The sequence below is a fragment of the Marmota monax genome, unplaced genomic scaffold, assembly GCF_021218885.2.
Source record: "Marmota monax isolate L192 unplaced genomic scaffold, Marmota_monax_Labrador192_F-V1.1 WCK01_AAM20220418_F8-fsc00061, whole genome shotgun sequence".
NCBI lineage: Eukaryota > Metazoa > Chordata > Mammalia > Rodentia > Sciuridae > Marmota > Marmota monax.
The window spans coordinates 6794435-6806671 of NW_026695230.1; positions in this window are offsets into that span (position 1 = coordinate 6794435).

Consider the following 12237-nt stretch of genomic DNA (forward strand, 5'->3'; position numbering starts at 1 on the left):
CAGATGTGTACTCTATCTTCACACTATTTCGGGGTATTTGAATATTTAAGAAACTGCATAAACCTTCTAAGGTCTAGAGATAATTTGGTTCATGGACAGATTTTTTTTTTAATCCTCAGACAGGAAATTTCAAGTGACATCCATTTAGGAAAAATGGTAATGTGAAGACAAACAAAATGAATTCATTCTATAGCCAAGACCAGCTGTTCCCTTTGCCAGTGACCCTTTACAAATGTTAGTGTGGTAAAGCCTAATTTCCACTCACCATCCAAATCCAAACCTCCTATGAGCAATGAATGTCTCCCACCCTGTGACATCCCCAAGGCACTGCCCAGTTGTCCCTCCTCACCAGCTGGGTAGTCCAGGCAGGCCTTGTGGCAAAGCTGTCAAGGCGAAGGCAAGAGGTTACATAATTCCAATTAGCGGAAGCCCCGCCAAGTCCAAACAGTTCCTTACCACTTCATCATTTTTTCCCTCCGAGGAAATAATCACAATTGCCACCAACATCCTGGAAACAAAAGCCAACAGAATAAACAGTGCTCTCCAGCAGACCTCAGGATTAAAATGTAATCTCAAAATAAAGTCTAATAACTTTCCCCCTTTGAACACACTTGGAATAAAATTAGCATATAAATCAAAGCTTAATTAGGACATTGTAACAATGAATAGCACCGGCTGGTATTAAGGGTTTCAGGCCCAATATGATGCATCAAATAAACACCGTAATTAGAGAACAAAATCAAGGCGGTCTCTTGGTAATCAATCACCCTGCTAGGTTCAAGCCTTTCAACTCAAGGGTCACCTCTGTTTTCTGTCTTGTGATCTTGCCTTCCAGCCAATCTCTCTCAAGGGAAGTCATACACCTTCCCTTCTGTGTCTCTGATACATCTCTCTGGCTCCTGGCTCTCAATGGGGAGTCCTGGCACTGAGCAGGGGTGGGGGAGACTTGCAGTTTGCTCAGAATGAGAGCCCGTGGGCTTCCAGAAGGAAGCATTTATTCATAATTTGAGCTGCACCAGGCCAATTAGCTACTGGTTTTATCCAATCCAGATATATAACTGTCTGGGGCAGAAAGCCAGGAATCCTTAAGAAATGTCTCCTCTAATTTTGCTGTGCTCCAGTCACACAGCTTCCTGGCGCGTGCGTGAGTGTGTGTGTGTGTGTGTGTGTGTACACACACATATAGAGCAAGCAAATATCTGCCTCAGGGCCTTTGCAGGAGCTGTCCCCTTTCCCTAGAATGTTCATCTCCACTTCTTTCTGGTCTTTCTACCAAAGTGTCGCTTCATCGGAGCAGTGTTCCTCAGTCCCCTTATCTCAAACAGCACCTATTACTTATAACTACCTTTCCTGGGGAGTTTGAGGAGCCACCAAATAGCAACATTCTACCCAAGTTAGGTTTGATCCAATAATGGAATAAGACAAGACAGATGAGAAAATAAAATCTCGCCTTTATTTCCAGTATAGCTGATGTTCCAGAATGTGATTTGTGGCTGAGGGCAGGTAAGCTTCAGGGTATTAATGTGCAGACAGGGTGTGGGAGTCACCTGAGAAGGAAGACAGGAGAAGTAGTCAGCTGAAGGCTGGCTTATTCCCAGCAGAACAGAGGTAGAGGTGGGCCTCACATGCCCCATCCTTTGTCCCCAAACCATGGGATCTCCTGCCTGGAGGAGTGGTCCACAGGGCAGGTGCTCTCACCACTTGGCAGCAATGCCAGGAAGGAGGATGCTGTCCCCTCCTCCACCTGCTGACGTTTCCTTCCTAACTCTTGGCACCACCGACAGCTCTTATCAGCATTTGTTCATTTTCTATCTTCCCACACCAGATGCAACTGCAGGAGTGCAGTGTTCTTTGCATTCTGCCACATCCCGAGTTCCCAGGCCCTTGGGCCATGCCTAGAGTATGGTTGGCATTCAGTTAAATGGTCATGGAATTGATGGATGAAGTGGACTTGATTGCATCCTTAAACAAATCCTGTATTCTTAGGTGGCAATATGCCTGGGCCATGGTTGTCTTTGATTCTGTAGTCTCAGAAGTATCTTTTAGGGTCCTAGGGGACCAGAGTGTTCCTTTGGAAAGTCTGAGTATAATCCCCCATGGTCTCCTTAACTGTCTACCTGATTCCCACCTGGCTCAGCTTTTCTGACCCTTAATTCCATCCAGCTTAAGCTCCAGGAATACAGGACACTGTCTTGCTTACTGCCGTATCTCCAGCAACAAGCACAGTAACCGGCACAAGAAACAGTGTCAACCAGAAAGAAGAAAAAAGAGGAGGAAAGGAAGAAGGAAGGAGAGAGGGAAGGATGGGTCTCTTTCTTTCTAACCCTCCTTCCCCAGGGTGGACTTTTCTCCTGAGAAGCACACGTGAGCCCAGCCTTCAGCATTATCATCTTCACCTAAGGGATGAGCCCACAGAAGTTAAGCCACCTCCCAAGGTCAAACAACCAAGGCTGCAGGAAGAGATGATAGAAAGATAGCTACAAACTTTCTGATTCCAAGGATGGTACCTATTGTGTGACACCCAATCTCTTAAGTCCATGTGTCATAAGCAACCAGGTTGTGGCTCAGGCACCATAGCAAGCCCTCTTCCTGTCAGTGTCCAGTGAGGGGACTATGTGGCCTAAAGCTAGGTTTGGGTTTCCAACTGTCTGGGGCTAAAGCATCTGCTGAGGTTATGCTAGGGTCTGGGCAGACCCTCCAGCTTCTCTCCTCTCCTCTTCTGTTCCTCCTCCAAGTGTCTTCTGGCCCCTGGAAATACCCCCAGACCACCAACATGGAAGCAAAAGTCCCTGCCTGAGTTGCATTTCCTGAGCCTTGGAGTTCCAGCATTCCCTAGCTCTGCTGGGAGGGGGAAGACCCAGATGAAATACCACAGACTGTGCCTAGAGGGTCCCCATCTGGTAGGGAAGGCAAAGGTACAAATGACTGTCATGTGACCTGCGTCTTCTACAGTGTCCTGACCACTGATGATAGCTCCAAGTACTGGGTATCCCCTATGGGCCAGAGGAAGCCAAATGGATGCACTTCGCATCCGCCCGCTCATTCAATCCACAATGATTCCATGAAGCAGTTTCTATTGCTAGTAGTCTCATTTCACAGATGAGGAAACTGAGGCTAAGAAAAGTAAATTTCTGTTGAGAGTCCTGCAGGAGGTAAGTGGTGATGTTGAGGTTCAATTCCAAATCTGGAATGTTCACACTTTTATTGCCCAACCCATCCACTTCTGCATATATCTTCTCCCAAGGCTCCCTTTCCCCATACTGAGCAAAAATATAGGGTAAATGAGCAAGAACTCTGCAACATGGCAGCTTCTGCTTCTGCACAGAAGATCTCTTGTCAAATGTGCACTCCTACCTCTCTATACCTTGTTTAGGCTCTGCAAAGAATTCCTGCCCCACCCTGCAAACCCCTGCTCATCCTTCTAGGCCCAGTTCAAATATCACTACTTCTGTGCCCACTCTCCCAGAGCTGAGTTTACGCAGCATGCCTCCCTCCTCCACGAAGAGAAAGTGCCTCTGTTCAGTGGCCCTCCAAAGGTAGTCCCTGAACCCAAAGGATCCGCCACACAGAGAACTTGTGAGAGATTTGTGTTCTTAAAGCTCAGTCCAGAGCTGCTGAATTAGAAATGCTTGGGGTGGGGCCAGCAGTGCGTGTTCTAATAAATCCTGTACCATGGTCTGATGTATAAATACCAAAGTTAGAAAAGCAATGCTTTATTTTTATATACCTCATTAGAGACATTTGCATGTGTTTAAGAAACTGACTCCTCTGAGCACTTGCAAAGCCAGGTCTGCATGGTGTTGAGACCTTGTTACACAGAAGGTGATCTGTTGAATTTGTAGGCAGCCTCCTTTCCCAGTCACTTCCAGCAACAGTGATGTTAAGAATGACAGGCAGACCAAGAATGGAGGTATTTTAATCCAACAGGACTTCCAGTGTCCTTAGCAGCAGACCCCCTGCTTCAGGACTGCCCCTGCTTGTTGGAGAAAATCTTACAATTTTTCATTTATTCCTTTCACAAAAAGTTATTGAGCACCTATCAGAGACCAGACCACAAAATACAGAGACACACTAATAAGTGTGTCTCGTGGAACTTACAGTCTAGTGGAGGAGACACACATTCATCAAATAATATGAGCCAATACTAAGTGCCCTTTACATTGATTAGCTTCTTTAATTCTTACAAATATCCTAGAAGTGGGTCCTAGTTTCCTCTTTCAACAGTTGAGGAAGCAGAAATAAATAGAGCCTTGGCTAAGTTTGCACAGCCTATGAGTGAAGAGTGCTGAGATTTGGACCCAGCAGGAGTTCATCGCTGCTCTTAGTCACAACACATAATTACAGAATTAAAATATGGATTTTGATAATCACTGTGGAAAACAGTACACACGAGTATGTAACAGGGAGAACCAACACAATTAGTGTCACTGGACAGCCAGAGAAATGTTCTGGAGGAAATAACATCCAAGCTGGGACCCACAGGATAAGCAGGAGATCGCAGTGGGGTGAGGGTGGTGTGCAGATGAGGCATTTCCAGGCTCAGGAACTTTACCTGCAAAGCCTCAAGGAGGAGTCCTGACAGGAGCCAGGGCCCTGGGAGCAGGGATAGAAGAAGGTGTGTCATGAGGCTGGAGATGAGGTTGGACAAGCAGGCAGAGCTGGGTTGCCATGACAACAGTCCTATCCCTTGGTCCAGCCCAAAGCCTGCCACTTGTCCAAAGAAGTGTCAAACTGAGGGTCCCACATGGATGGATGACTCCATAGTGTGAGCAAATGGAGCTAAAGTCCAGAAAGGCTCATCCTTTACCAACTTAGTTATTCAAAGATACTGACTGGGTGCCTTCTGTGCACCAAGCCCTGTTGTAGGTATCAGGGATACAGCCCCACTCATCCAAAGCCTGCCCAGGGAGAAAGGATTCTCAGATGATGGAAATTTGCATCCTTTCCTCATCATTGAGCTGGGCTGTGGACCAAGCCCTGTGCTCGTGCTCTTCTGAATGGTCAAGTTTGCATGCTAACAAGAAACACAACTAGACTTTCTAGTGACCGCTTCTACTTCACAGGATTTGAAACATTTCTTAAGAAGCTAGGGTACCATAAATCATTTTTTGGCTTCTCTATAAAGTGAACTTTGCTAATAGAATCCAGGGCAATGAGTGTCTACAGACCTGTAATTCATTCTGCATAACATTTACACACTCTACTTCACTGAAATCTTGTTAAATGATGTTAGTCAGCAAAGCTCAGCCTAAAGAGGAGGTGCAGAGCCAACAGATTGACTCAAAAAGGCCTTCGGAGAGTGTTTTCAAAGCTGTCTGTGTTGCCTCATGTTATTTTTCTTTTTCCATAGAATGAAAGCAAACACCAGTGAAATGGACATCTTGGTTTCTAACCAACACAGGATAAAAAACAAACTCCTTTCCTGAGTCTGTAGGCCCTACATGACTTGGCCATCCCCCATCTCTGACATCACTGGTCCTCCCCTGCTTAGTTCTCCAAATCAACCTTCTTTGTGCAACTCAACTAAGCCAAGTCCATTCCCACCCCGGAGCTTTTCTCCTGCCATTTCACTACCCAAAGTGCCATTCCCTTAGATTCTTACATGACTGGCTCTGATTCTTCATTAACAGCATAACTTTGGCTGATCAGTCCAAGGTTCCGTACCTGCAATACTTGCCAGTCTCAAATCATCATGTTTTTAAAATTTACTTGGCTTTTCTAATCTGTTCCACTACTAAAACAAAAGCACCATTTAGAGAAAGGACCAAGTTGTGTCACCCCTTGAGCCCATTGACCTTGGAAGCTACATATGTCAGATACAAAGCCTGGATCCCTGAATCACTGCTTGGAGGAGAGTTGCCAGATGATTGTTAATCAATTGGATCTGCAATGAGACTTGGGGTTTACCTGTTATATCAAGCATTCCTTTAACTAATTCAACACTTTTGGACCATTTTTTTTCTGTAAAATGGATATTATAGCTGTAATAACAAGATTAATACTTGTCTGCTTGGGAGTCTTTAATATTTTATATAGAAATCCTTTCTTGGTTATACTTTCTCTTGATCTGTCACTCATCTTTTCTCTTTCTTTATGGTGCCTTTTGTTGTACAATCATCCAAAATTTTTATCTAGTCAAATCTGCCAGTCTTTAATACATATTATGTGCTTTGTTATATGCAAAGAAAGACTTCTTCTATACCAAGATTATAAAAAATACTCTTCAGTATTTCCTTTGGGTTCTTTCAATTATTTTCTAAGTGGATAGTTAACTGTCACAATATTTAAATTACCTATTGTTGTCCTTGATGACTTAAAATATTACCTTTTATTTAATTTCTATGTATACTCTATTCTGGTTCACTGATACAGCTCCACTTGCCCCAGTATCAACTTTTTTTTCAATCACTGGTGCTTTACCATTTGTGTTAGTATTTGGTAACGTAAACACCCCTACACTCTGTTTTTTGTTTGTTTGTTTCTGATTTGGGGCTATTCTTTCACATCTATTTCAGATTAGCTCCAGAATAAAATTATCTGTTTTCACCAAAAATATCCCACCGGGTTCTGCATATGGGTTACACTTGTGCACCAATTTGAGAACAATTATTACCTTTACAATATTGAGCCTACTCATACATAAATATGGTATACTTTATCACTTATTCAAATCTTCTCTTGTACACATGGTAAAGATTTATGATTTTCTTTACATTGACTGTCTGAGTTTGTTTTGTGTTGCTATAACAACACCTGAGACTGAGTAATATATAAAGAAGGGGTTTATTGAGCTCACAGTTTTGGAGGATGAAAGATCAAGATCTGGTAGTTTCCTCTGTTGGGACTCTGCTGAGAGCCTTCTGGCTATACCATTGCATGGCGGGTGGCACAACAGGGCAAGTACACTTGTGAGACAACACATGGTGAGAAAGGAAACAGGAGAGGGAGCTGGGGAAGTTGAACTCACTCCCTAATGACCTGCTCCCTAGGTAATCTATCCAGTCTCACGAGATTGAGAACTCACTCATGACAAAATAATTGATCCTTCTCAAAGCACCCTTCCCAGAACCCCAACTTTGGAGATCAACCTCAACATGAGTTTTGGTGGAGACAAACTATAGCACTGGCCTTGAAATTTTCCAGCTATAGCTATGTACTTTATAGGTATTATTGTTATAAATTAAAATAATTGCCTTATTGGTTGCTGTTGTGTTTTAGATCTGGAATTTCCCTCAAAGGCCTGTGTGTTCAAGGCTTGGTCCCCAATGCATGGTGCTCCTGGGAGGCGGTGGATCCTGTGAGAGACGGGAAGTTTTGCAGACATCGGTGGTGTGCCCCTGAAGGGGATACTGGAGCCCCAGCCCCTCCCTCTTCCTCTGTCTTTTATGTACTGGCCAAGAGGCGAAGGGTTTTGCCACACACACCCACCATGTTATGCTACCTCACCATAGGCCCAAAAGCTTTGGGCCTAACCCATGAGGGAATGAAACTCTAAAACAGTGAACCAACATAAATCTTTTCTCCATATAAGCTAACTATCCCAAGTATTTGTTATAGTAATGGAAAGGTGGCTAACACAATTACAAGTAGCTACTTCTCACAGTTAAAGTGTTCTGTGTATTTCCTCTGTGTCTTAATTAAAATATTTACCTAGAATGGTATCACACTTCTGCAATCCCAGCTACTCAGGAGGCTGAGGCAGGAGAATCACAAGTTCAAGCCATCCTGAGCAACTTAGTGAGATTCTTTCTCAAAAAAAAAAAAAAATTAAAAAGAACTGGGGGGCTGGGGTGTGGCTCAGAGAGAGAGAGCGCTCACCTAACATGTATGAGGCACTGGGTTCGATCCTTAGCACCACATGAAGTAAAATAAAGACATTGTGTCCACCCATAACTAAAAAATAAATATTAAAAAAAAAGGATTGGGAATGTGGTTCAGTAGTACAGCTTTTACATATCATATGTGAGCCCTGGGTTCAATCCCCAGTAAACACACACACACACACACACACACACACACAAACACACAAATCTTAATAGTCAAGCTAGTTAATTCAGCCAAACAAATCAATAATTTCCAAATAATTATTATTTTATCTATTTCCCTTTAATTCCTCTTATTTCTCTTAGTTATTGCATTAGCCAGGGCTCTAGTACCATTTTGAAAAATCCTGGAGATACTGTAAATTCTTACATTCTTCTTTTCTTTACTAGAGAGGCTTCTATTGATATATCATTAAATGTGATGTTTGATCTTCACTTCTTAGGATCTCCATGCTTTAAAACTTTCAGAACTTACCAAGTTTTAATTAGAAAAATATGTTTACATTTGTAAAATGTACTTGAGCACTCATAGTCATATGGTTTTTCTCCTTTAACCTATTAATAAAATGAAAGCATTAACAGATTTCCTAATGTTGAGCCGTATTTGCTTTCCTGGAACAAAATCTTATTTTGTCATGGAATGTTGTACTTTTAATACTTTTCTGGATTTAATTTGCTAACGTTTTATGTAAAAATTTTTTGCAACTACATTCATAATCATATGTAGTTTTTTTGGAACCAACAATTCTCTTGAATGTTAGGAAAACACAATGTGGAAAATTATGGATCCTTATGAATGAAATGATTTAGCGAAAAGATAAATAAATTGAAGAAAGGGACAGACTTGGTGGGCATACCTGAAGTTGCTCACTTTAGAAATGTAACCCACCCTATCCTGCTAATCCTCTAGAACTGGAAAAGAAAACTGGAACCTATGAGGGATTTGAAATTTGGCTTCCACCTTTAACTTTGAAAGTTGGAGATGTATTCAATCATTTTAGTAAAAGATAATAGAAGTAGAGTAACAAAGAAACCAAGACTGTACCCAAGTACTTGGGTGGGACCCCTCTAGTGGGAAATGGGCAAAAAAAGGAATCAAAGAGAAAGATATCCTGAGCATTTTTCATTTGGAATTTTATAAGCAAAGAGTTTCATATTGAAATTTAATATCTCAATGGGAGCTTAATAATGAGAGAGATTCATGTTCCAATTTGAATTGTTACAGATTATATTATTTGGGTTCATTGTATTTTTTTTCTTTTGCACTGGAGGAGACAATCTGGCTGGGCATAATTCGAAATGGAAATAAAATATAAGAGCAAATTTTTGAGCAATGCACAATTATCTAGAGTGTTCCTAAGACAGAGAGACCTAGAGCTAAGAAGTGTTGTCCTCTGGCTCATTTCAGTGTCTGCAATGCCCACCTGGTCTCAGGAGGACAGAAAGGAGCTGTGGTGGATTTCAGGTGAGCAGCCTCACCAAGGTGAGGTCAGAGTCCTCCCAATGACCCTAAGGCTTGGCTCCTAAAACCTGATAGGTTAAGACAGAATAGATAAAAGGAGGGGAATATAGAGCAAGAGGATTCTTCAAGCCCTATGCCCATGAATCTCAACTTGCCCTACTTCCTCATTAGCCTTACCACTACTAGGGAAATATGAATTGTTAACCTGGTCAGTCAAAAGTTCAGAATTTTCAGAGGCAATTTTTATTAACATTACTGTTCTCTAGAGGTCAATAGCTATTTACAGAGTGCTGTCTGTAGCTTCTCACCTCCAACTGGGCCTTCCTGTCCTCAGGAAAAAATGACTTTGACTTTCTATTTTCCTCTACCTGCTCTGTACTTGGAAAAATAAAAGAAAAGAAAAAAGATTAAGACAGGATTTGTTCTGCAGCTCTTGATATTGAGTGATAGTGGTGGGGGAGGGGAATCTACACCTCCCAGCACAACTGTGCTTACTATTCTCAAAATTCAAACTGGCGAGAGAGATGGAAAAAAGCCATTTCTGAGTCTAAGCCAGATTCTACAATTCAGCTTTTGCCAGAGCATTTGTGCAAGTATTAATCAAGTTATGCTGTGATTCTTATTCTTCTGTTTCTGAATAGCACATGTGCCCTCAATTGTATGAGAAGAGGTCAGGGTCTAGCCATTGTCTCATTTTCCAACCGTCACCAGGAACCAAACATCTGTAACCACAACAGAACAGAGGTAAGGGCTGGACCCCAGGCCTGTCTTCCTCTAGAGTCCACCCTCCCCACTTCTGCTTTCATGGCTCACCAGTTCCATGCACGTGTCTCTTCCTCTTTATTGGTGTCTTGTGCAAATTCTTCTTTGGTTAACTGAAGAGGTTCCTTAAGGAGTTATTTTTAAAAAGTGACATGGGTGGCACACTTGCTACATCTGTGTCTCGAATATTTCTTTCTTTTACCTTCACATAAGAATGATAATTTGAACAGTGATTGAATTATAGGATCTCTATCTTATCCCCCTCTGAACTCATAAATATTCCTCCTTCATATTCTGGCATTTAATGTTGTAGATAAGAAATTCAATACCAGCATAACTCTCTCTCCTTTGTAGCTGGTTTATTTTTCCTGTTAAAGAATTGTAGGATTTTCCTCATTTAGAATTCCAAAATTTTTTTTCTTGATTAGAATTCTAAAACATCAAAATATATATTTATATATATTTCGCATGTGTCTGGTAATACAAACACATACACACACACACATTTATAACAGAATAAAATTGAGTCTTTTAAATCAAGATTTGTATATTTCTTCTATTAAGGGAAATTTTTAAAATATTTTCTTGCTTATTACTTATTCTGTTCTCATCTTCAATGTTTTCATTTTGTGGATCTTGGACCTGCTAACTCTAGGTTTCTTTAGAGGAGGAAACTCTTAACAGTTTTCTTTTCATTTATTATCATAATTACTCTGTGTGTATGTGTTTGTGTGTGTGTGTGTGTGTGTGTGTGTCTGTGTCTGTGTTTTATTTTTTATCTTTTGGTTTTGTTTTTGTTTTGTCCTGCATTCTGGGAAATTACTCCAAATTGTCTTCTAATTCATTAATCCCATTCTCAGCTCTCTGACCTTCTAGAAGGAACTGGGCTCTTAATTTTTTTCCTTTTGTTTTATTTTGGTCTTAAAATTTTTTTCTGTTACCCAATTACTCCTGTTTTATGTCAGATTTCCCTTATTTTATTCATTTATCATCTTTTAAATGATCTCTGAGAATATTCATCATACATTTAAATTTTTTTCTTCTGTTTCCCACATTAACCTTGTTTCTGATGGAAATATTTGCTCTGAGTTCTCAACCTGATCATTTTCCTTTGAAAGGTAGTAATTCTCCTGATAGTTATGATGAGTTCTTATCTTATTGTAATTCTAACTGAAGACATGCTGATCAGGACTGGTGGATAAACATGGATTTTGTTAGCATCTCTAAAGACCACTATTTGAGTTGTTCTCCAAAGCCAAGTGTGCTGAATTAGAAGGGATGAATTTTGAACCTCTCTTAACATTGCACAGCAGAGTACAGAATAGTAGACAGGATATCCCCTTTGGGTCCATGAGTAGTATCAGCAACCCTCACCAAAGCAACCTGATATTCATACCTCATGGAGCCCAGAGATGGAGGTTATGGTCCAAATCTCTGGGTGATGCTGGGAAACCTCCGAAATTCTTCAGTTGGACCCTCTCACTGAACAGTGATACCTCCGCACCCCACCTTCTATACCTAATACCTAATGCTCACCCTGAATTTCACAGCCCCTTAGTAAATGTGAGCCCATCAATACTGACCAACCTATCTGACCAGATTTGGTAATAGATAGGCCTGGGGAGGGAGTTGAATATTCTAGGGAGATGCACAGACTTTGGGCCAGGACTACTAGGGGTGCTCCTCACTAGACTGTGAGCTTTGAAGAACAGACCTGGTTTCTAGCCCATTTGCAGTGCTGGTACATGCTGCCTGCTTGATGAACAACAAGTGAATGAAAGATAAGTCACACTGCCAAACCTCTAGGCTTTTGTTCCAAATGTGATGTTGTGTGGCGGTCCTTCCCATCCCCACTGTCATTCACGCCCATACCCAGACTCAACCATCTTTGGTGCAGTTCAAGACTCAGCTCAAACATCCCCTGAAAGAAAACTTTCTGTCCTTCCCTTGGGCTTCCACATTCCCTCATAGCAACTACTACACTCTACGTTTTGTAGTAGGTTCCAAACACATTGTGTACATGCATAAATAACAAATAAATGAATTCCCCACTGAACTATGAGCCCAAAGCAGGAATCACATCCCATTCAAGTCACTGGTCTGTGCTCAGCATGGCATCTGCCACAGAATAGCCAGATACTGTGTAACTGAATTGACAGTACACAAGGGATTATTATCTCCAAATTAGGG